Raw genomic sequence first — 25,773 nt, forward strand, 5'->3', positions numbered from 1 at the left:
ATTTTAAAACCTGTTTGGCAATGGGTTCTGTTAGCTATGGACAGAAATGAGAAAGAGGGTAAAGGAATGATCTGTAGTAAATGTTGAGGCAACCTCAAAGGTCTTTAATAAGTGTATTTCTTTTCCATTTGATTTTAACATTCCATGAATGTTAAATTAGTCTAAACAAAATCTGAAAGAAGGTGGAGCATAGAAGGTTTAAATATAGTAGATCCATTGTAGCTAACAAATCAATTCTACATAAGCAGATTTTTCTTTAAGTGTTTCTTTTTCAGTCTGTCTGAAAATTGTATTTGTTGGATATATTCAAGATCAGCTAACCAAAAATATGAATATTTCTAATCTAGTGTAGTATAGTAGTGATAACTGTGATAAAAAAGTAGCTCCTGGAGTCAATCTTCATTCATTAACATGGAATTAATGAGCTAAGTTTTATTACATCAATAAAAATACTTCCAGTTTATAGAAAGAATTTATATTTCATAGAAAATAGAGTGTATAAACCATATGTTGTAAATACTTAATGAGAAATGTTTGTATCTTGATTTTATATTTTGATTGAGAATGATTTCTCCCATCCCATTTTGGACAGAAGAGTTTGCCCATTGTGCAGTTAAATGAAATAACTGAAAAACACAGGAGTCACAGGCTGGTGGCAGTGCTATTACTATGCCTAATATGTATCTCAAGACACTGAAATGCTGCCTGTGGGGGATATTCCTAAGAACACATTTTCACTACTGTAACTCTACTTCCCTTTTTATGTGTCTTGCCAATTTTAGCTTTAACATATTTAGTTGGCTTTTAATTTCACCAGTCCATTTCAAGAGTGCAATGAATTCTGTAGCTAATAAACAAAAAACCACAAAAAGATACTTGTGAACACAGACAAAGCCAGATAAATTGCAAAGGTAACAAGGGTTTTCAGTTACCAAATGTTTGGGCTTGTAGTCAGAGGTTCATCATACAAGGCTTGTTTTTATTAATTGTTTTTATTAATTCCTACTTTTTTTTTATTAATTCTCCTCAAGATTGAAAGAATGAGAATGAGTGGGTTATATCATGCTTGAAATTACTTTTTTTTAGTGTAAAAAAAAATTGGGGTAGAAGTTGAAAAATTGAGAGCCTGTATTTTTTCCTGTACAAATGAATGTATTTGAACAAGGAAAAGGATGATTATGGTTTGCATAATCATCTGTCGCATGGATGTTACTATGCAAAATAGTATTTGAAGTTCTTTAACTTCTTTAGGAATAAACTTATGACTTTGGAGAGTTATGCCTAATGATCCATCATTAATAATAAACATTTGAGCAGCCTTATAGGTTGATTTTACCTTGTGGAGAAAAAAGACTATTAAAAAATAAGCTGTAAAATGTAATTCAAGTCATATAAAATTATTCTCAGGTCCAGATAATTATTTTATTCTGGTCTTTTTAATAATTGAGTTTTGTGTTATATCACTCTTTCCATTTCAAAGGTACCTGAAATGAACCAGAAAGAATAGTCCTAGTTGTCATTGTAGTACCTATTTTCCCCCAGCCCTATGCTGTTTCTTGCCAACTTGTGGCTCAGTTCCAAGGTTACAATGACACTGTTAGAGAAATAGAAGAAAGTGTCCTGTCAGTCAGCTATTAGCAAGAGATACCAGAAATCAAAAAAAGGTACGTATTTGTACATACATATTGGATTATGGAGCAGAAATCATCTGTTGCATTTGATGACTACAAATGCATACGCTGAATTTTGTTCTTTCTCATGAAAGAAGTAGCTATGTTCTCTTAAAATAAAACAACCCTCCCCAAATGCTTAACTGATAGCACTTTTTAAGGTCTATTTCCTGTGCTATGCTGCCACTGTCTTTTCTCAAGATACTGTGAATCTTTTTCCAGGGAAACAGGGAGAAGGAACTTGGAAAAAAAAATAGCAAAGCTAGTCTCTGAATTGGTTTTGCCACTGCTCTTCAGAAGATTTGTAGAGGTGGACCCAGAGCACCTGTTACCTTGCCAACCATGAAGTAAGTGTATTCAAGTTATTTAATTGATAAATGAAGAGCTCAATGGCTGTTCCATTGGTCTAGGTCTCTAGTGCAGTGGCCAGGTCAGCAGAATCACTACTTCTGTGAGGATAACCTTCTCTTCCTATATATATATGCACAGAGCCCATAGCAAAGCTTTTTTTTTTTTTTTTCAAAGGCAGAAAAACTGGCAAAGTTGAGCAGAGGAAGTCATGGGAATAGGGATGGGTGTAAAAAGGAAGGCTTCTGTCAAGATGAATGGACAAATTGGTCAACCTAAAGATAGATGACTTTGAAACACATGAGACATGCTGCCTGCTTATTTATCTTATAATGAAGAAATGTAATCCAGATGTGGTTTAAATGACCCAAATCCAAGCCCTTTATGCAAAATCAGACTCTTCTTTACTAAATACCAAAATTAAACTCCTTTGAGTAAGAGCTTATAAGAAAAATTACAGTAAGGTAAGCAGGCATGATTGTAATGAATTTTTTTTTGATTAGTAAGAAAGTTCAGCTAGATTATGAATACAGGTTGTTTACTTGTTTGCTGGATTTGCTGAGGAATTAAAACTACTTTAAGTTGAACCTGTCATTCACTATGAATAATCTGTTTTTTTTAAAAATATGTTTCTGTACTTTCTCCAACAACTAGTGAGTGCTGTTCTTTTAATGAGAATTTTGTTGTGTGTTTCCTTGCAACTCCCCCTTTCTATGTTATTTACTGGGAGAATGTGACCTTATTCTGGGTCACAATTCAGTTTAATCTTTTGGTATGATTTTTATCATGGAAGAAAGGACATTATGCAATAGATCACAACATGAACAAGGTTATTTTCATGAAGATTATTTACTGTAATTTTTCAATAGCATGCTAGTAAAGAACCTTTATGGTTGCCATTAACCCTGAGTACAGGGTTATTTCATCCTTCCCGAATTGCTGGAAGGACTTTTAATGAAAATAAAGCCTTCTGCCAGGAGAAACTAGAAATTTCTGTTCATAAAAAATATTTAAAGGGCTGATAAAGTCTCAAACAAAGAGTAAACATGAATGATGTGTATAGATATTATGTTACTGTAATTTGTGGAGAGTGGGTTGATGGACAAAACATTTCTCATCTGTTTTTTCTACGGATTCTAAATTGGGCCTTGAAGAATTCTACATGAATATCTAAAACAAAAGCCTGCTCAGGAAGGCAGGTGTAGGACTGTTGGTCTTATGAGATAGCCATATATTTTAAGAAATTTACCTTCTAAGTCCAGAATCTAGGCCTATCTGTGCAGATGTACTGTAAATATTCTGCTCCACCAGAAGGAGCATTTCCTTAAGCATTTAAAAATGTCAGAAATATTTTTATAATTAACAGAATGTCTGTAAGAAAATGAGAAATGTGAACTTCCTAGGCTTTTTCATGTATTGAAGCCCAGATGTTACAGGAAATAAGAGAGATCTTACTGCCTTCATTGGTCTGCTCTGATCCATCAAAATCTCTGTAGAGGAAATGTATGTTGATTATGAGTCTAATTACAATTCCTTTTTTGAAATCTAATTGCTTGTAAAAGGTAGAAGAATGAGCAAGTAGGAGGTTACTACCCTCTGTACATGTTGGGTAAAATTCCAGCTGACAGGGCACTGCTTTCCTCATCTCATTTATCCTCTGTGCTTTTAGCCTTGATGTGAATATAATAGTGGCTTCTTTTATTTTCAGCCTGATTTGGGTTCCACATTCTCTGGGAATTATTCCTGGTCTGCAGAGATGTAAGGGAAAGAAAAATAGAACTGTAATCCTCTTTTGAAAGAATCAAGGTCTTTTGGATATTTATATATATCTATATAATTGGCAGCTGATTCAGATTCATTGGAGGGCTCTTTTTCTTTCTGCACTTAGGATGTGGCCAAATATGAATCTCTAGGAATAAAAAAATCTGCGGAACTGAGAACAATGAGGCTACAAAGGGGAGAGTGGTTCCAAGGTTATACTTCCCTCAGGTATGTAACTGTGAATGGACTTTGTATTTTCACGTGGAAGGGTCTTTTATCAAAACTGAGATAGCACTGCAGACTCAAAGAAACAGAAAAATCCTGTGAATTCTGCCAGAACTGAGATTAGTGCCATAGGTTATAGAACCATTTTATGATAATAAGACCATTCTTATGGTCTTACATCTATGACTGTATGGCTTATTGGAAAATGAGCAACAGAATTTTGGACAGAAGTAGTGGCATAAGTACTGTTTGTGGAACCTTAACCTGGGCCCAGCAGGCATTTCCCAGAGGAAGGAGCTGTCAGGGGAAATTTCCTTAGGCAATCCCCTTTGGCAGACTTTTTCTGGCCCTGTGCATACTGTAGCTCTGGGTTCTCTTTGGCAATCTCTCCCTAACTAGATGGTCAGATGACTCTTTACCGTGGACCAACAGCCATGACTCACAGAGAAACGTTTCAGGAGAAATTTCTTTTGTCAGCCTTCTTCTTTGGCAGGCCTTTTAGCCCTACTCATACTGCAGCTCTAGGGCGTGTTGTTTTCTCAACCTTAATTCTATATCTTCATCTGAGCCTTAACCCAAGAACTATAAAAATAATTTTCTGCAGCCCGCCTCTTGCTTTGGCAGCCCCTTTTCACACTTACTTGGCAGCTTTAGGCTTTCTTTGTTTGCAAACTATAAAAAAATTTGCAGGTCTTAACAACAGTTTATGAGAGTGTGTTTGGCAACTTTTACTCTTTTAGGAAAATGTATCAGTACTTCATTGTTGCGCTGAATGTGCTGTAAATTCATATGCTGCATGCTGAATAGGCAGGCTGTTAGTGCTACTCTTCTCAAATACTTACATAATTTAGTTTGTACTAAAATTCATTCTGAGGGGAGATAGTTACTTTTATCGTATGGAATGAATGGAAACGAAAGTCTAAACTCCTTCAGATGAACATATGTGGTATCTAAAAGTTTGTGTAAAGAAGACTGTCTTCTATCATCTGACTGCTATGTTCTCTCACTCTCCTAAAGTAATTGAAATACCTAATTTTGTAGATGTTGCATTCATGATTCATACCGAACCAGAGTGCATAACAAGGATATAAGCACCTCTATATTTTACTTCTAGGAGGAAGTGGTCTCTGCTGATTTGAGTGAATATCACTGTCACACTTATTTTAACAGCAAGTCCAACTACATTTTAAACTTGAAATTTAATATATATAAACTTGAAATATATATAATATATATAAACTTGAAATTTAATAATATACGATACCTTTCACTAGAGCATCTGTCAGAAAAAAATAAATTTTCTTCTCTGTGTAGAGGGAAAAGAATCAGCTTTGCTCAGTATGCACATGAAGAATGTAATTTCATATGGTATATCTGTTTTACTGGCAGATTTTGTAACATGGCTGGAGTGATAAAGCTCACAACATAATTAAGTGGCAAGAGTTTAACAATCCCCCAGTTTTATTGCTTAAAACATAACCTGATGATGTTTCAGAAATCATGAGATTTTCAAGTGCTGGGGATAAAAAAAGTAGTATGATAAAGCTACTTCATCTTGAAATATTCAGGAGAGGTGGAATACTAACCCATGTGAGGGTGACTCCATTTTGGTAGGAAAAGGCTTAAAAATATATATGATCAAGGTCTAAAAAGTAATAGATTAGGAGGAAAGTGATGACAAGAAGAAATGTTACTCACAAAATTCCATGGTTCTGGAGTTAAGGGGCAGTCCCTGAAACCACTAGGAAGTCCGTATGAAATGGGTACTTTTTTGTGCAGAATGTAGGAATTCTGAAATTTCTCACTCAGGAAGTTATGGAGTGGCAATGTTTGAGACAAACTTTAGCTGCATGGAATGTAGAATGTCACAATAGAATCTTTTACATTCTTAAATGTCAATCAGTTTCACTTATGTTCTGGTTTCTTTGGTTTTTTCCTTGATAAAGCAACACCTCTTCTGATAACACCTATCAAAAATTTCATCAAAATAAAGACATGTATTTTAAAAATATGAAGAATCTAGTAAGATTCTAAATTTCTTTTTTTAGACTATTAAAATGAAATATTCCATTTATGACCCTTTTCCTCAGTAAATATTGGAAAATCAACATAAATGTTTCATTCTCCTGTTCTTACACACCAATACCAGCAGTCAGATAGTCTTGTCATTGTTCACCAGGGTCTTCCCTTGGGTCTCTTAGAGATTGGGTCTCTTCATGATGGTATGTTTTAGAAGAGACATCTAAATATGAGGCAGCCAGCTAGAGTTCCCCTGGAGGAGTATGAACATCTTAAGTCTATTGGAAATTCTTTTTTATTTTTCAGTAAAACAAGTCAAATTTTTAAAGATAAGAAACATATATGTTCTAGACCCAAACAATTATCTCTAAACAGAAAATTGCTGAGAAATTTGGGTATATTCTCTCCATGCAGTTTGCAAGAGTTCATAATGGAGGCTAGTTAGAACATTAAAGGAAAAAAAGATGGTGGTTTCTCGACCCAGGAAGGGATTGAGCTGCTCAGCAGAAGTTGCTCCAGAAAACTGACTAAGCCTCCTCTACCATTAAGAAAGAGAAAACCAAGGATCCATCACCTTTTCTTCCATACTCTGAGTTTATTAAGTAGCTCTTTTCCACCTTCATCCTATGCAGAACATTATATGTGATCTGTTTGAGAGGATTATATTGTGCAAAACTAGCATGCATGCTTTTTTATATCCTCTTAAAATAGAATAATATTGGTTGTAGATTTTTTTAAAATATCAGAATCATTGCATACAGCATCCCAATTTAAATGATGGCACTGCAGTTTTTCATTTCTATTACTTTTCTCTGAAAACTTGTTCTGCTAAAGGCTCTGCTGTTGACAAGATGATCTCATTTCTCTTTTTGTAAAAAGAAAGTCAACTTTCCAAAATTTTGATTCAATAGAAAACAATACTTATTCTACTGGTACTAAGGGCTTAGAGAGGATTTTTTCATTTTTCTTTTCCCAAAGTAAACATTTCCCTCAGAGTGGTGCAGTCCATTTTGAGAACAGCAGCAGAAATTGATAGTATTTAAAGTAGGACCAATAAGGAGCTTGTCTGTACTTTTGTATCCAGTCACCTTTTTTGAATTTTGGCTAGGAGAAAATAATTTTTGACTCAAATATATTCATAGTGCCTATGCAGAGAAGGCGGTAGACTCTAATTATCTTTTTAAAGTTCCATTTAAAACATAAAAGCAAGGGTAACCAAAAATATTAGAAAGAAAGTATTCTTTGCAAGAACACAGAAATTTATTTCTACTTAGAAAGGCTTAAGAAATTGGAAGATTTTAAAGATAAGATTTCTTTAGTCACAAACATAACTTCTGCTTGCCCCCAGTTCCCCATTTTTATTTTCCTAATTTTTTTTTTTTTCTTTAATATTCATTCTAATTTCAGGACACTGACTTTTAACTGACCAAGTGAAGCGTTGCACATTCTTGGGAGGAGTTTTACTTAAAGATTTGAAAATATTTAGATTTGTCAACTCCTTTTTTAATACCCTTCTTCAAAGAAAGTTCTTGACAATAACCTTCTGGTCATCGGAATTCACTCATGGTTTGAGTTTTTCGTGTCTGTTTTTCATTGTATTTTTTACTGTTATGTTTCTGTTGTGGAAGCCTGTCATGTTCTCTGTGAGTGACTAAGGTAAAAATGATTGAGAACGGTTTAGGTGTTTTTTTTTTAATCTCAGTAATGTTTCCAGTAAATGAATGGATATTTATATATGGTATTAAAGTAAATTTCCTGCATTTTTTTTTAAATAGATTTCTGGCATTCAAGATAAACCAAGGAAAATATTCAGGTACAAATTATGTTCTTTAGTTATTTAATATAGAGGTAGATTTACCTGTTTAATTTTGTGTGGTTTGTTTCCTACCCTTTGATAGTATTGTTTTCTTAACTTATGCTTCAATGAAATTCTAGGAAATAGCCTATTTAGACTTGCAAGTGTATCTTCCCAGAAACCTGTTAATTTCTGAGTGATTACTCTTTGTGGTGAAAGCATATTCATTTTTCATATTTTATTCATCTTAAATGAACTATTTGTTTCAGAAAAGGTCATACTTGTTATATGATTGTGAATTACTAGAAATAATTAAGCATTGGTTTATGTACTGGTAAACAGCATATAATGTAAATTTGCCTTCTCAAACTGTGGTACATTTTAAAGTTTCTTTTCATTGTTTATGTAGTAAACAATGATTGATTTCAGATCTTCTGTTTATTTTCCTGTAGGTTGTTCTTGATGATATAAATTTCAGATTCATTTTAGACAGAATGCTCATCTTTGATGAAAACACATCATTTACTTCTATTAATGATTTCTAGAAAATGTAAATGATGGATTCATTTATGGCTGAGCTAAAAAAATTAGAATTTTAATTTATAATTATTTTTGCTTTGGCTAGTTCTCCCTAGAATGTTAGGAACCAGGACTTAGTCCTAGCAGACATTTGTGTATTTGATCCCAAATAGTTTCAAAGCAATCTTTTCTTGTAGTAAAGTTAGAGCCCGTGATTTAATGTATTATTGCTGCACACCATGGAAAGTTTAATCTTTGTTAGTATACAGTGAAATAGCATGTTTTCTGTGATCCAGAGCCTCAAAAGCCCTTGGGTCTCAGTGATGGAATGGAGTGCCCAAATGGAATTACTTCCTGACATGGTGCTGCCCATCTTGCCTTCATTTAAAGTTCTCTGGGCATCTGGGCTCCTGCAGAGGGTTTGCCTCCATTTCATCACAGTTTGATGACCTAGTACATATTTTGTGCTTGAGTCTGCTCCAGATCCTCACAAAAGTGTCCTTCAAGAGTTTACTGAGAGAGGCTACATTCAATCAGCCTCTTCTTTGATACACCACAAGCATGTGCTTGAATTCCTTTAGCTCAACATTGTAACTCCATTTTGCAAAGGTATGGTAGTCTGAGATCTGCTGTCTTTTAGAGTGTGAGGGATTTTGCCTACTTTTTCCATACAGGGGGATGTTAGAGCTGAAGGCTTTTGCTAATTTGTTTGGAGGCACTTGCCATTCTTTTATTGAAATTGTTCCATTATGCTGTGAGCAACTAAATTATTGTTGGAGCAGAAAAAAAGCAAGCAAAACTGTCTGAAGGGATTTGGAAATTCTGAAGAGGCCTGCTCTTCAACTCATACTTCAAGACAAAGTCAATTTAGAATAGACAGATATTTTATTGAAAGCACAAATCCAGTTTTCAGAACAGGTGTCCTTTCAATTTCTCTTCTCCTGCCCATCTTCCCTCTCCACAAGGTCGAGACATTTTGGGCTGCTGCAGTGACTAAATTTCTTCCTTCCCTGTCAAAATCTCTTATGAAAATACAGTAGACAGTTGTTACTCTCGATCAGTTATGTTCAACTTTTTGAACCTCTTTAGAAAATTCACATTAATAGTGCTATGCAGCATAAGAAATTCTTGTCTTTATGTAATGTAGATTTTTTTAGAGATAGTTGGGACATACCTTGTATTAGCTATAAAACAGACATAGTATTACCTGTAGAAGAAGCAGAATTGTTGCATATTCATGGTTCCCCTCTGAGAATACCAATTTAGATAGAAAACCGAATTTAGTTTTTGTTTGCTGCTTTAAATGATCTGGAATTAGGCTAATGATCTCCAAATAAGAAACTCCATCAATTACAAGTAATTTGGTTTAAATTCCACAGGGTTGGTTTTTTTTTTTCAGCAGAGGAGGTTCAGGGCTAATGATTACTTTGGAGTAAATTATTTAGTGTGAGTGTATAATGCATACATTCAGATACTCCGACTTTTAGCCTGAGATACTCAATAAAAGCATTAAGCCTATATTTAGAATACCTTTAGTTCTTTCATAAAGACAAGCCACCTGCAAAGTCTGTGTGTACATATATTGTGGGAGTGGTGCATTTAGAGGTTACATCTCTAGCAATCTGGTTCACTTAAAGTGAATTCATTTTCTTATGTAACTTGAGTCCTTTTCACTAGGGCTGAAAAAAAATCAATTTCTATGATATGTCACCTCTTCAAAGTCATAACCTATGCTGCTGATTCATGACATGATTACCATGCCTTCAAAACTTCAATTAGCTCAATCTGAAATAGAATTTCTAAAGGCAGTGTTGTCCTTTGAGGTAATATAAATGTCAGAAAAAATGTACTAGCTGAATAAATACCATCCACTTACCGTTAAATACTGACTGCAGATGGATTATGGCACTTAAGCATATAGAGCCATATTATAGAAAAGGTTGCAAATATGCCTTTCAACCCTGTAAGTTCTGTCCAAGAAGAATCAATAGAAACAAAAAATAGACTTGCAGAGTTCTAAACTAAGTTGTGTATTTTTGTGAAAATTTTTCTGCTTTGAAGTCAAATGCACGTGAATTCGTTTAGTTGCTGTTTTGGTTTTTTGTGTACTGCTGATACTCTTAGTTCTTAAGTTTCACTAAATTTCAAATTGAAATTCACATAAATTGAGAAAACAGTACTATTTTCATTTTGAAAGAGTTTAAGTTTTTTTGGTGCACAGAAACTTTGGCACCCAGTGCAGCATCCATGGATGTGGGCTGGGCTCTTCAACTTTGCACATCATGGATACACCTCTGGCTTTTCTTTGGAGAGATGACAATTGCATGCTTTGTACAGTCTTCACTTCTGTTAATCTGGTAATATAAAAAAAGGATTTAGTAGTCACTGGAAAGGGAGGTTGATAGACAAAGTGGTTTAAACGTAGCCCAAGGTTACTCTGTGTTTTTTCTTAAGGGGGCAGAAGAATATCCCAAAAAAGCTGTGAGCTATGGTGACAACTGTGAGGAATGCTTGACTGGCAGGTTTATATGAAGGGTTTGAATGGTCTTGGATTGTGCAGCATGCAATATGTTACAAAGCTGGCTTTAAAAGTTTGCCTACTTGGCCTCAAATTCTTCCAGTAAGTTGTCACAATTTCTTTTCAGAATGTTTGTACTCTCCTTCTCTTTGTGTTGCTGAGTGACTAATGTGGATGTGGGGTATACAGCTTACTGTAACAGATCTAAGGCTTAAGAATACTGTATGTTTAAGGCTTTCACATAAGAATATGAACAGTGAAAAACAGACAGTGGAAGTCTTCAGAAAAAAAAAATCAGAAGCAGTGTGGTTACTGCTACATGGATTTTTTTTGGATATGTGATTCTGAATTCTCTGTATTCAATATACCTCACAGAATATTCTAAGAGCTGCCTAGGCATGCAATGATGTGCTCTGTCCAGGTGATGTCAACATCTTGGTGTTCTTTCTACATCAGACCCTAATTTAAGACAATGTAAAAATGTTTAAGGAGACAGTAAGTGGAGGAAAAGCAGTATGTTTGGTGCTTTTGCAACCCCCTTGTTTCAGCTGTGTTCTGCAAACCTATTTGTTGTGAAAAATATGCAGAAAATAACTAACTTTATAATTTTCTTCAGCCAAATTATGATATGAGGGAACAGGTTGGGATTCCAGTGCACAGCTGAAAGTTATGGGGCAAGGAGGAATAATTTAGTAGGGATGCTCCTCTGTCTAACATTAAATCAGTCAAAACAATGGTTTGGGTTCAACATTCTCATCAGCAAAAATTCCTCCATGAGCCAAAATGGAGAACAGGACAACTATTCATTTTCAGTTCCTCTGCATTGAAAATGGTGGTGGTGTTATAAATGAGTTTCTGAAAGCTGCTAGAACTATCAGGCATAATCCAAGCCCTGCAATTTATTTTTCAGCATTATTCTCTAAATGGCAGATTTTAATACTGCTCACCATCTTTTTTTATCTTCTGGTTGGTGTATCTGAGATGCAGAGCTGTGATAATGACCTTTATTACACAGAACCCTGTGTAACAGCTCAAGCATTTTTTCCAGGGCATAATGAATGGATTTGATATGAACAGCTTACTTTTAGGTTTAGTATTGGAAAAAGTAATTACTACAAGTAAATTGCAATGCTGCTAGTTTTGTTTGGAACATAGAGTGGTTATTCCAGCACAATTTAGGATGAAATCTGGCTGAATTTTGATAAAATCCCAAGTAAAGATGCACCTGAAAGAATCATGCTCTGTCTGATAAATATCCTTTATCAATAAACAAAAGTTGTAGTGGAAACCAAGCAAAACTTCATGTTTCCTATGTTAATCAGATAACCCTGGTGCTGGACAAGATGGATGTTGAAGGGAAAGACCCTTAACTGGTTGAATGTTTTGGGTTTTTTTTCCATGGCATGTCTGCTTTTAATTTTTCATGGTATTTGCCATTTTCTATGTTTTACTTTTTTTTTTTTGCTTAAAAAATAAAATATTAACTTGTTGTGCTTTGGGAATGGTATTCTCCAATTTAATAGTCTTGCCAAAACCATGCCACTGTTCACTTCTGCCCTCCCCCTCCAACTGGAAGCCCAAAAGTCAAAGATAATGGGTGGAGCTGCCTTGTGACATAGGAACTGGCTTTCTGACTATTTCTTTTTTTTAATTACCAGAAATATTAATGTGAGCATAGAACTACAGGAGCTCAAATAGACTCTTGTATTGTTCACTAAATAGTTCACCTTTGTGATGTTGTAACTGGTTATTGTAGAAAGGAGTACAGGGTACCAAAAAGAATTGTGACTTTAAGTATTGAGTAAGAGAAGAAGCCCATTAACACTTGTGGGAAATATTTGAATGATCTCAGAAAGAGAGATATAACTGTCTTGATTTCTTCCTAAAATAATATTCTCCAGGTTTTTGAAAACTGAGTAAGCACTTTTCTCTTGCTGAGGGATACCCGTGAAGTTTGTCATGTGATGTTATGCAGAATATATGGTGTAGAAGTACAGACATTTGGAAGAGCCTGTGGGACAGGTGAATGAAAAGTGTATATCTCCTTTATCAAGTATTACCATAGAGAAGATAGCTCTCTGGCTGTGTAAAGCAATGGGAGGCAGATACTTGCAGTACTTTCCAAATTCAGATCTTAAGCTGCATCAGTCTCTTTGAAAGGTTTGCTTTTGATTGACTCTACATAACTTAAACAGTATCTACTTCATGAAGTTCTGATTTTTTCTTTTTTTTTTTTTTTGCAAAACCAAGTGATACCACTGAAAAATTTTGAAGCAAATCTATTTCACTCTTTTTGATGAGGAAAACAAGAATATAGCTTTACTGACAAGGAGTCCAACAATACTGAAAGAGTAGCACCTCAATTACCTTATCTCTTCAGGACATAAATTAGATAAGTATGGAATCTGAGAAATGGTATTTTTGTAAAGCTCCAAGTATCTTGAAAATAATGAACTTGGTGTAATCCAGTAAAAATATTTCTAACTTAGCTTTATGTTTAAAAGTGTACTTTTTTTCAGCTAAGAAGTGTATATTTAATTGAAGTGTGTGTCAGAGAGTGGCCCTGCAGTTATCTGTGTAAGACACAATGAAACTGGAGAAAGCTGTAAAACTGATTGAAGTTCAAAACTGTTCTAATGAATAGATTTATCCAGAAAGAACTATTTTGTTTTATAAGGACAAAGGGCTGCTTTTTTTATGTTGACAAATTAGAAGCACTGGTGCCACTGAGACTGAGACACTTTCTTGATAGGTCAGTGCTATTTAAAGATCACACAAAAAGCTATCAAAGGAAATACACAAAGAAAGGGCATACAGTTGACTCTCTACTGGAGGTGACCAATAACAAATATAGTTTATGTGGAACTTGTAAGGAATGTGATTATTTTAGGACGTCGGGCATGGAAAGAAAAATAGGAACACCTGAATCTGGTAACACTTTGCATTTAATAAGCACTTTGTGTGCAATAAGTGGTGTTATTTGTAATTGTAAAAGTCATATTCCAAAGCCTTTAGCTTAAGATATTTTGATGTGACTTTCAGAGAGTCAGAGCTAAAGGATATGGAAATAATAATGTACTCCACAGCAGAAATGATTCCTAAGCTTTTGGTTATGCAAGCTCTGAAATGGGGTTTATCAGCATTATAAAATACACAAATTGTTAGAATGACCAGTTTGATATTAGATTAATAACAAAACTAGAGAAGGATGAGTGGGAAACATGCAGCATGAAATTAGTAAGAGAAAGTTGAATGGCTTTCAATTAATCAAGTAATATTTCCAAAATTAGTGGTTACTAGATTTTTCTTTAAAGCAAAACCAAACTATTGAAAATAATATCTTATTATTTGCCAGTTGATCACAACTTACAATATATAGGTACTATATGTTTCTTTGTTTGCTAAAATTATTTTAAAATTTCTTGAAAATATTTGGGAACATATAATTGTGCAAGTAATATTGTGCTGCTCTTGTTTTATGCTGTGGTAACAAAAGCTTTAACTTTTCTTTTTTAAATGCTGCTTATCTTTCTATGTGCACTTAGCCATGTTTTTTCAGCATTTGACACATTTTTTATTAATTATTTTCATTAATTATTGTTTACTTTTTAATTCTGCAGTCTTGGATTTTAGTGTTCTTATGTCTTGTAAGTACCAGAGTATCTGTATCCTTCATTGATTAAGTTAATGTAGCAGCAGACTTAAGGGTGGATTTCTGATTATTTCATGCATTTTCTGAGATTGAGACACATCAGACTGGATGGCTCCTGTTGTCAGCTATTTTCTTACTCTCATCAGGTCAAAATTGAGTTTTTTGGTATGATTTGTATTTAAATACTTTAGATTTGTTTTTGAATCCTCTGGCATCAATGATTGTGTGAAACAGAACATCAGATAAATAGTACAATCAGATGAAGTCTGGATTAGTAAAGTATCAGACTGAAATATAGGATATGCAGGTTCTCTTTACTCTTAACCTAGTGACAGAGCTGGACAACTGCAATCTTTTGAATAACCTAAATTTTTAACTTAACTGTTGAGATTTTTTTTGTTTGTTTGTTTGTTTTTTGCTTTGTTTGTGTCTTGTCTTCCTTTCAAAAGGAAGAAGTAGCTCTGTTCTTTCAAAGATGTACATGTGTGTATATATATAGTATAAGGGAAAAGTGGTGTACTTTAAAAGCCTTATGAAACAGATCAGTAACTTTAAAGTGGTATGGAAATAAACAGTTCTGTTTGATCTAAAAGTATAGCAAGACAAAATATACAGATGTTAACTCACACTTCTAATTTGTAATCCTCTGTGAAGGTGATTCCCTTTATCTGAATTTCTGTCTGCACACCAGAAGTGCACTTATGGAATTAGGAGGATTGGACAACTAGAAATTAATGAAATACTGATAATATCCAGTTTTGAGTAAAAGCATTAAAACAAACTTTAATATGCTCCTCATAAGTAGTAATAGTAGTATGAAATTAATTTCTTGTTAATAATCAAGTATAGCTCTTCTGTTCCAAGCAGTACTAAGATCCTCCTAGTTTGTCATATAAAAAATTACTGCTCAAAAAGTTGCTTTTGACCTTACTTGGTGTTGGTGTGGCCTCCTGCAGTACCTTCCAGCATGCAAAGGTTGCAGCAGGGATTGACAGACAGTAAAAGGGAGCTAAACTCTCTAACCACAGTAAAACACAAGACTGTAGGACAGCAAATACCACTGTAAAGGGAAACTGAAAGGAATTTCTGTTCACACATTATAGTATCCTGGGTTCTGTTTCATGTCTCACCAGCTTGGGCAGGGGATGTTCCCTTGTCTCCGCCCACATTACGGGGTGTCAGTACAGTGAAACAGAGAGTGGCTGCTGTCTGCAGGGGCTTGTCTAGTGTGAACAGAAGAATAAAGTCGGTGTAATAGTAAGAACTAAAGCAGTATGTAATAACACTGAAAAGTACCTCCCTATTCTGTGAATAGTGTGAAACAAAAATTTCTTTGGTACCTTATCCATAGACTGAAAGGACATTGGAAAAGAAACTCCAATCAACCATAGCAAAGATAAAAAAATAAGGTTTTTTTTTTTTCCTGCATGAAAATAGAGTTTTTTAACCATGCTATTTTTATAAAGTAGAATATGGAAGGAAGAAAAGTTTACTTAGAAATATCCAAAAAGTAGATGTGTAATCTGGGATGTGTGAGAACTACATTCCTATTTCGAATCTGTAGGAATCAAAGAACCCAGAATTTCTGACATTTAGGCAAATCCTAAAAGATGATGATGCACTGGCTTGTAACAGTTTCTTAGAAAAGTTTGCCTATGACTCTTTTCTTTAAGGTCCTGTGTGGTCATCAGATAAAAAGGGTGTGAAGTGGTCAGTTAGGAAGGTAAAAGAAGCCAGAGTACAGTGATTTTGGAGGGGCTTAGAGGATTATGCTGCACTGTGTGAAAGGAAAACAGTAATTAAGGTCTCCAGACCTAAAACATTTATACATGCAAGAAAACATCGAAAATGAAACAAAATAATTATGATTCAGCCACTGACTGAATCTGACAATATATTTTGCTACATTCACCTGATTAAAGAGTTGTGGCAGTTGAGGGGTTTTGCTTTGTTTTTTTCCTTAGGCTGAATTTATATAGTTTCAAGTTGAGGTTCTCATTAACTAGGAAACATTAGGATGAAAGAACTTGAATGGCACCTATGTAACCTGTCAAATGGATAAATCTGCAGCCACAATTACAGAAAGGCTTTCATGTGCAAAGTGTGCCCTCAAACTTTAAATAGAGTGTTTGAAATCAAGTTCATCTGGTAGTGACTTGGTTGAAAATATTGACAGGGTCCAGGTAAAAAGCTATATTCATTGTCATCAATGCATGGCAAATAGTTGATTCAGTGTTCAAGAGTTTATCTAGATGATTTAGTACCCTGTAGTATAATTCTTGATATATCACATCTTCATTGCCTTAGCAATTTTGCTTAAAATACCCTGTACTTGCCTTAAAAAATTAATTTTCCCCTTTTTATTTTGAGAAAAGGTTGATGTATATTTATTTGTGGGGAAATAGAAGCAGATACACTTCTACATAATTTTTAGGAACTGTTATTTAAATTGCTTTTTAAAAATTCTGCCCACATCTTCAATGGAAATCTTAATTAGGTTCTCGATGCCAGTCTTATAATGTAAGGTATAGTATACACAGAAGCACAGAGGCTTCTTGTACCAAAAATGTTAAATTGTTGTTTTTTTCCATAATAACTGTGACCTTTTAAAACCATTTTAAAATGAGCTTCTTGGTTTCTTAATTTTATGTCAGATTATATATAAACTCTGTTGTTCTGCTTTGGAGGAAGTCATGCATAATTTAGTAATAAAACAAATATGCTTTGTTATACTCTTTAAAATCTCAGCAGTTCTAGCTCGTATCTGATGTGCCTGGGCACTGCAGTCACTAGGAGATGCCACAGTTCGTGTCCTACAGTGCATTTCACAGGAATCTGTACAATTCTAAGGGAACTGTAAAACACATAGTACATGCCTATATTCTTTTCTATAAAACATGTGTGTATCATATGAATCTCCTGAAGAATCTGATTAATAGTTTCTTCCTTTGTTAATTAAAGGGAAACAGAATAAAATCCGCCCTACAACTTTTATGGTCCATATGAACTAAGATGTAGACTATACCTAGTTGTCATTTCATTTCATATAATGAAAATGCATTTCTTTTCTCTCTAATTGAGAATTGGGATGTCTTTATAAGTCTGTTTTGGTGTCCCTGAGGACACTGTCAGTGAAAATGTAAAACCCACACTGTCTCCACAACTCTCTCCTAAGACCATGTTTTTGTCTGGGAAGTAACAGAGTGCAATATGAGATACAGCAGTTGCCAAGGTAACTGTTCTTTTCCCATTTAATAGCAGCAGGTGAATGGTTGCCTGGATATCCACAGTAATTTGCTGGGGCTCTAGTAATTCATGAAGGATGTACACATTCTTTTCCAGGCTTGTTTTTCTCTCACAGAAGCTTTGACTAAAACCCCAAGGTACATGACCAAGATCTTTTTAAATTATAATAGTTCTTTTCAGAAGAACTTCTTTGATTTTTTTTTTTTAATCTTGGTTTGCTATTTGAAAACACTTCAGAAATTAAACTAATTAACACCATATTTAAGTCTGGGGCTAATGAGACAAATTTTCAAGTGCAATTTCTGGTTTGTTCTTATTGCACTTTCCTTTAGTGATACCAATAAGATGTTTGGAAATAAGACTAGTCTCATTCTAATTCTGCTGCAGCATTCTCCTGAATTTAAAAGGAAATACTCCCAGCAAAGAAGTGTTCAGATTTTATGGACTTTGAGAATAGATGGGAAAGTTCTCATGAAATGTGGCATAATAATTATTTTCAGTGACTAGAACATAAGTCTTCAGTGTGTCATAATTAAGTTTTAGGTTTACTGTATAAGACTGTTTAATTCAGTCTGCTGGCAGGTCTAGAAAGAATCTGTTGCATTGTTTGTAACTCAGTTTATTATCTCATTACATGCAAATAATCAGAATGGAAATAAAATCTTAAGTTTGGGACAAACAAAATATATTTTAGAGATTTCACTTGTGCATAAATTTGGCCATCCAAGTCCCTGAACATGTCATCTATGTGTGGTCTGAATTCCAGCTGTTAAATACCTTAGAACTGTGAAATCTCCTCACATAATCTCTAAATATGCACTTTATGTGAAATAGCATTGATTAAAGAAAAATAAATCTCTCTTAATAATTCAGTTGTTATTATGAATAATACCCAAGTCCCCACATACTAACATTGCAAACAAGCTGGCAGAACATAAGTAATCAGCTAAATAAAGCCAGAAGCCATATTTATGAAGATAAGGACAAGACAGGGTCAAAGCTGTTCCACCTTTAAGAGTTTAATCCATATTCTCAGTGGAACTCTTCTTTGTAATGGCAATCATGACATTCTAAGAGATTTGATGGAAGTCTTGTATTTATTTAATTTCTATAGGTTTTCTCTTCGAGAACTTGCTTTCTGAAAAGCACAATTAGTGCTGGAGATGAGTCTTTTAAAGCTGACAGTGAAACTGCTTTATAACAGAAGTTTAGTCTGCTTTCTTTCAGTTTCTGAAATAAAATAGGAGGTGTGTCATTGTGTGGGATAGACAGTTCTTGGCTCAGAAGCAATTTGTTTTGCCTCCCTAAAAAGGGGTTGGAGAACAAGTAGATTTGTTTTCGGCATCCATCTTAGCCAAGACTACCACCTGACAGGTAGACTCAACATCTTGACACCCTGTCAATTTTAATGCCATCTCTGATTTGTTTTGATAGCCTCATCAGACACCTATTCACCAAAAGTACTTATTTAAGTAGATCAGACTCTCAGAATTAACAAAACTACTGCAATTCCCAGTCTGAGGACACATTTTTACTGGGGTGTGTAACTTCAGAGAGATGTGATAGTTGTTTTCTTCTCCCTTTATGACTTGACACTAAATCCTGTAGCTAAAGTGAGTGACAGCAGTGACCAAAGCACAGCTCTAAGATTCTGAATTGACTTGTAAGTTACCTGAAGTGCAGCAGTTTGTAACAAATAAACCTCCTCAAGGCTTCTGGAGAAGCTTTCACTGAAATTATTTTTAATGTTTAATTAATAAAATAAATTTCTCTCTCTTCCTATAAAGGTTTCCAAATTCAAGTCTGCTAATAAGTAAAGGTGAACCAAAAGAATATTAGTAGAGCTGCTAATAAGTTCTGAACAATAGAAAGAAAATGCCTTATTGATACATGTTTATTCACTCTGGTTCCACATATTTTTGATTTATAAAGCATCTCAATAGTGGAATAGGTTGGAAAATACTGTCCTTTTAAGCTGTCAAACTAGTACTCCTGATTATTTCAGTAGGGCAAAACTGACCTTTCTTCAACAAAGCCCTTGAAGTTTGCAGCTTCAGTACAGTTAAATGTTAGAAACAAAATTAACCCAACCACACATAAAACAACAAACAAAACTGAGAGTATTTAGATCCTCCTATAGCTGAATTTCTCTGTGGTAATTATATTATTTTCTCCCATAAGTGTAAAAGAGCTTAAGAAGCTGTAAGTACCAGGCATGTGTTTTCTTCAAAGTGAGTATTATTGCAGAGGTGAATCATCAAATCATCCATGTGCTGTGTTTTCAAAATTCTTTTTAGTTTTTAGAAGTAAGGGTTGGCACTCACTGAGAATTTTAACAACTCTGGTGAATCAAATCTATGAAATACAGACATGGGAGTCAAGAAAATAGCTTTGAAAGGATTCAATATTACATTTGAATAGAAGAAACAGTGAATTTATTTTTTTTTTACTATTATGTTAAAGGTTGAGTGTTTTTTGTGTATGCAGAAGCTGCATGCACAAAATTAGCAACTTAGCAATGTTTGAAAACACTCATCTTGTGACATGAGTGATCTTTACAAATTAGACAACCATGTGTTCTGCAGCAATCTTCTCAGCATCTCACTTTATCTACTCTTCTTGTGACTGATTTTTGATATCTGAAAGGGTAGGATGGAGGTCACTAGAAAGCAACTTAACCCCTCTGCAGAAGAGTAAAATTATATATGTAAAGCTTTCTTAGGTGAGTTGGTTCTTCCTTATAATATGAGTGAAAAAGTTTTCAGGCTATGGATTGAACTTCTGTCAATAGCGAATCAATATGAGATCAATTAAAATTATGTCTGAACGTCTTTTAAATTTTCTATAGGGCTTCAGTGCAACTACTTATATAAACACTGTTTTTTTCCTTATTGAAATGATACAGAAGTAATTTTACTTGCTATAATTCTTCCAAGGTAAGTTGGTTTGAGCTGGGGGAAAAAGCTGTGAGAAAACAAATGCTTGGACTCATGCAGTCAAGGAGCAGAAATGTATTATTTGCTCTGATTTAGTTACAGGAACTAAAGTAGTTAATAGAAGTGAGTCCTGTGGATGAAGAGGCAGATTAAAATAGATTTTAGTTTGTTTTGAAAAAGTGGCTGTACTAAGGTGGTTTTACAGCAGATTGAAGTGAGCCCTGTGAAGATCAGAGCTCCTAAAACCTATTTCTAGAAATAAGCTGTGACTGCTGTTTACCAGGCAGTGGGAACCCAGTGTGTGTGTTTGGGCTTCACTGCACTGTGGCAGTAAATACTGCTATGGACTGTGTGTGAATTACTGACTATTATAAATGGAATTTATCAATGTAACTGGTTTTGAAAATAGTGGCTTTAAAGAATGGGTTTGAAATGAGCAAAGTTTTTTCTATTGCTTATGATGTACACTTTAAAAAAACACTGATTAGGAAAAACAGAAGTTAAATCACAGTTTAATCTTGTGTCAATCTAAATGGCCACCACAGAACAAATGCTGGTAAAATTCTACTTTGAGTTATTTTGACAACATCAACAGTATTTAGGGACTTAAAAATTGAATGTGTGCAAATGCCATCTAGTATAATGTAAAACTTCAGCTTTCAGTAGTCATTCTCAAGTTCTGTGTGTTGTGGCTAAATACAATCCAGGCATTTATGAGTGCAGATGGTGTTTTTAACCAGCTGTACCACTGTGATGTAAAAGGAATTCCTTGTAACATAGAAGGGCACCTCATCAGCTGAGGGGAATGCAAGGAGAAGTGCTCTAAATGAGCCTGTAGAAACATCTGTTGCAGTCATAAATATATATGAGTCTGTTCAGCTGTATAGAATTAAAATTATGTTTCAATAACACTTATTTTAATAAGCCATAAAAGAGATTGCATTGCAAATTATAGATGCTGACTGAATTTTAAAATCAAACTAATGCTTATTTTTGTGCTGCATTTTCATATCAAGATAACATTGTGTTTCCCTTAATAAAGTTAGAAATAAAGCATTTGGCAAAGAAAGTAACAGGCATGCCCTGTATTTTTTGTGAAGAGTCATAGTCTGGGCTAGAAATTATTAATAGATTTGAAATATATTTGTATATTACTCTTCACTTAAGAAAAAAACATAAGACATTATCTCCTCTTTATCCAAGCATAAAGTCTATTTAACATTCCTGTCATCTTGGAACTAGCAAAAAAGGCTTTTTTAATGAAGCTTCTCATCATCTTCAATGGTTAATGGATTTAATTAGGTTATAAATTAGGTTAATTGTTTTGCAATATTTACAGTCTTAGAGAGCTCTTGTCAGTGCTGGTAAGGTCACAGTGAGTTTGTATACACTTGAAAGAAAAGAGAGAATGAGTCATACCTATATGCCAAGGATGGATTTGTTTTCTTAAGCCTTAATGGCAGAATTCCTAATCACCTAACTAGGGCAAAATTTCTCTTTTCATCTCTTATATCTCTTACCTGCAAAATAACTTTCTTAACATGTTTTCTAAGTCGTGCTTCTGTCAATCCCCAGTAATTTTTCTTTCTGTTTTTTGTTTTCCGGAATGATCTTGTGGTTTAACCCTGGCCAACAACTAAGGACCACACAGCCACTTCCACTTTTCCCCTCTCTCCACCACTGCCATGAGGGGAAGAGAATTGGAAAGGTAAAAGTAAGAAGACTCTTGGGTTGAGATAAAGACAGCTTGATAGGGAAAGCAAAAGCTGTGCACACTGCAGAACACAAGGAATTTGTTTCCTACTTCCCATGAGCAGGCAGGTGTTCAGCCATCTCCAGAAAAATGTGGCTCCAGTGTGTGTGCTGATTACCTGGGAAAACAGGTGCCATCATTTCAAATGTCCTCCTGCTCCTTCTTTCCTCAGCTTTATAGGCTGACCATGATGTCAGATGGTATGAAATATCCCTTTGGTCAGTTGAGGTCACCCCTGCCTCCTTGCTGGCGGGGAGGTGTGAGCAGTAGAAAAGGCTTTGGCTGGTTGTAAGCACTGCTCAGCAATAACTGGAGCACCCCTGTGTTTGGCCACAGTGTTTTCAGTACATATCCAAAGCACAGCCCCATACTAGCTACTGTGAAGAAAATTCACTCTATCCCAGCTAAAACCAGCACAAATGGCTAATTCCAGACTTTTCTCAAGTTGACTACTTGTATGCCCTCTTTAGAGTGATGAACTCAATTGATGATGATTTTTTTTCCATTATTCTATTATTATTTTGTTCTACAGGTACAGCCTACTCTGTTTTCCTGCTGCAAATCCTGTTCCTACTTACTGATCATCTTCAAGCAAATATGGAATACATGCCATAATCAATCTATCTCAGTACTCTAATCAACATCCATTTAAATGCATCACAGGTTTTATGTCTGTCTGGACTTGTCAATCTAACTGACATAATTTTGATTTATTAGAAAAGTCCTAAATACTGTTACACTGTCAATTAAAACTCCTGAAGTAGTCTGAAGAACATGCAAGTTGATATTTAGCACTTAAATTTTTAAAATAAACCATTTAACTATAAATAATGTCATTAATACTTGAAGATCAGATTACTTACTTACAATGCTTAGCAGTGTATTAAAATTGTTATCTCAGAATATTTGAATAGTGATTTAAATGAAACATTGAAATGTATTAATCTTTTTACTCTTCATTTAGGAAGAATACAAGAATGAAAAAATTAATGGTCTGAAATTTGTGTGCACTACTCAGAGAGAAGCCTGGATAAGGACTGAAGGACTATTTCTGTCAGGCCTTGTTATGCTTGACTTGTACCATCCTTGGGAACTGCTCTGTCAAATTGATGTTTATTTGATATATATTTAATTTCTCTCCAGTAAATTTGTCCAAACACATGCATCATGTGCACAAATGCCTGCTTGTATGCTAAGAACATGAGAAGAAAGGGACGCTGGGAGATGTCAATCCATGTTTTGGGTAGTTGTGGCTGTCTGTATGCTGATAGGCATAGTCAGCTTGACTGCACCGTCTACTAACATTCGCTGGGTTCTGCCTCAAGGTGGAGCTGTTATATTTGCAATGGAGATCAAGACTTGAAGAGCATTTTCTTCCCCCAAATGCTGTTTCTGATTTGAATAGATGTATGAGTTATATAGGTAAAGAAAAACAGCGAGCGATTTTCCTCCCTTCAGCGAGAGCTGGAGTCATCAGTGTGTCACGCAGGTGGATGGGCCTCCAACTCTGACTTTTATTCAACCTGACACCACCTTTTGTGGGCTCAGGAAGATGCATGCCTTTCACTTACAGTAGGATTATGACAATGTGTGCATTCCAGCTGTCAAAGGCAGTGCTGTTCTTCTCGTGGCTCTTTGTAATTGGGAATGTTTTCCCAGAAGACAGTATGTGTGTGTGTATTGTGTTCCAATTAAGACTATATGAGGCAGTTATGGCAGGCTGTCAAATCAATGGGACGCTGGGAATATTTTAGTCTCCATGCTATAGTCTAAATAACCTTTTAAGGACTCTGTTCCCTCAATGCAGTAAATAAATGCTGAATGTTTTGTACTTAATAGGCCTTGGAGTAATGTGTTCCACATGGCTTTATTGCTGGAATGAGACCTTCTTATCACGAAATACACAATAGTGACATGAGGTCATTTCAGCATGAAGAGATGTGTAAATCTTATAGATGAATGAAGTCAGTTTATTGTGAAGTTTAGTTAAACAGGAATACTCTAATGTAAACCTTGGTGGCAAATTTAAGGAAAATGAGAGAAATCCATAAGTACTTAATCTAGTCATCTTTAACCTCTCAGTTTAATACTATAAATGTCTATCTCAGCTGGATTTGTGAAAGTGATGCTCATTTCCTGCCTATTTATATTTCTTTGAGTGAGAGTATCTTTATTCTGGTCACTTAAAACTTTGGCTGTACAATGCATTTCTGAATTGGGAGCAAGTCTGGAGGACTTTGATGGGCTGGGTACAAAGCAGCCATTGGTGAGGGGGTTCACACTTTGAAGCCAGTATTCTATACAGAGCTGGGTGACATCCTTTTTGTTAAGATGCTTACTCACCCAAAATGCAGCTTCTAATTTCTGGCAGTTTTGGTAAAATTGGATTCAATTAGGTTTGACTGGCACAAAAATGGAAAAAAAGAAGCATTCTTGAAAGGTGAAACATTTTAGTGTTCTAAAAATCAACATTTTGATCATTTGGGCCTAGACTAGGAACATGGACACTTGAAGATAATGCACAAAACTGAACATTAATTCCTTATTTATATTCAAATCTTGATTTCAATTAATGTTTTATTTGCATATTAATGATGAATGGTTTTGTCCATTTTGTCCAATCGCCTCCAAGTTTTTTATTTTTTTACCTGTTACTGAGAACTTTTTTTGTGCTTCTAATGTATTGATGTATTGATTCATGTATTGATTCATACATGTATTGATTCATACAGGAAGAGAATTCATTTCAGGTAAGTACCCTTCATCACTGTGACAGATTGGTAAAATTAAAAGCGACACTGATTCATATCTTAGTGATGTAAATGATAATTCTGCATTTAACAGAAGAACTAGTTCTTCTGTTAAAAATTACTGTGTTGAAAGTAGTTCCAGCTGGTTGAAATAATTAAGTATTTCCCTAAATAATACTGGGCCTGAAATATTAATAAATAGGACTTATTTGAGCTTTTTGCCTTTTTTTCTTTTTTTTTTTTTTTTTTTTGATTGTTTGTTTGGGGAGCTCTTCCTCGGGAGGAGCTAAACCTTGTGGAATTAGTCTGTTTGCCTTAGTCTGTGTTGGTTGCCTTGCCTAGTGTTTTTCGGAGTATTTAGGGACATATTTAATACCCTTGATGAAAACAGATGTTGAAATTCTCTGCTAACAGGAGTCCAAGGTATTTGGCTGTGCAGTTAGTCCTGCCAATTCACTTCTGTGTTTTCTATGTGTTTTAGGTGCCCCAGGCCCAGTTTTGAGTAATTTTCGTTCCTGCCTCGTATGCTATTTATGGTTCTTGGATGGTTCATGCTTGTTCTGAGGAAGATAATTCCTTAT

At 34.8% G+C, this 25,773-nt stretch overlaps 1 long non-coding RNA gene across 2 annotated transcripts; it reads left to right on the plus strand.

The window, feature by feature from the left end:
• Nucleotides 1-1,898: 1,898 nt before the first annotated feature.
• LOC118686368 (uncharacterized) lies at nucleotides 1,899-24,273 on the plus strand. 2 transcript variants are annotated; one of them, XR_008508352.1, is made up of 5 exons: nucleotides 1,899-2,017; nucleotides 3,907-4,007; nucleotides 7,799-7,836; nucleotides 22,331-22,397; nucleotides 23,407-24,273. It is a non-coding gene; the product is annotated as an uncharacterized LOC118686368 (long non-coding RNA). The 2 variants fall into 2 exon arrangements; XR_004980148.2 differs by lacking the exons at nucleotides 1,899-2,017; nucleotides 3,907-4,007 and having other exon boundaries at nucleotides 7,717-7,836.
• Nucleotides 24,274-25,773: the final 1,500 nt, after the last annotated feature.

Source organism: Molothrus ater, chromosome 4 (genome assembly GCF_012460135.2).
Source record: "Molothrus ater isolate BHLD 08-10-18 breed brown headed cowbird chromosome 4, BPBGC_Mater_1.1, whole genome shotgun sequence".
Taxonomy (NCBI): Eukaryota; Metazoa; Chordata; class Aves; order Passeriformes; family Icteridae; genus Molothrus; species Molothrus ater.